We start from the raw sequence: 772 nt of genomic DNA on the forward strand, positions 1-772 counted from the left end.
TACCAGATGTATGCCACATCTAGATTTCCTAACAATACTCAAATATAGAACAACAGTTTTCTGGTCTTATTTTAATGTTATGTTCTTCAAGGTCCTAGATGGCAAATTTGCCAAAGTTCTCCTCAACAATAGGTGCTGTCCTTGCAACCCACTCAAGAGATTGAATTTATGTCTCATGCATTCTTCTACGGTAGATTTTATCAAGGCATTAGAGAATGCATAACTTATCCTCTTATGAGGCAATCCTTGTCCTTGAAGAAACTAATTATTACCAAACAGATGACAACATTCAGATATTTTGACATATTCCTCAGTCTTGCTATGGTAGATAGTTTCAAGCTTAAAAATTGGTTCTATTGAGGCAGTGAATTTTGTACTTTACATTTTAAATGGTTTGCCCATAAGAAGAAGAAGTTTGGATTTGATATCCCGCTTTATCACTACCCAAAAGAGTCTCAAAGCGGCTAACATTCTCCATTCCCTTCCTCCCCCACAACAAACACTCTGTGAGGTGAGTGCGGCTGAGAGACTTCAGAGAAGTGTGACTAGCCCGAGGTCACCCAGCAGCTGCAGATTACGAGTCTACCACTCTTAACCATTACACCACACTGGCTCATAACAAACCCTTGATTAAATTATTGCATGCACATTATTGTGCTGTCAAAGCTCAAATAGCTCATGGTTTTACTGCAATCAGGTAATCAGAAACCTTAGTGTACACTCTGTTAGGTTATAAAGAGGAAAGATCCATAGAAAAAACAGTAATCAAAAA

This window comes from Zootoca vivipara, chromosome 1 (genome assembly GCF_965207765.1).
Source record: "Zootoca vivipara chromosome 1, rZooViv2.hap1.1, whole genome shotgun sequence".
In the NCBI taxonomy this organism is placed as follows: Eukaryota; Metazoa; Chordata; class Lepidosauria; order Squamata; family Lacertidae; genus Zootoca; species Zootoca vivipara.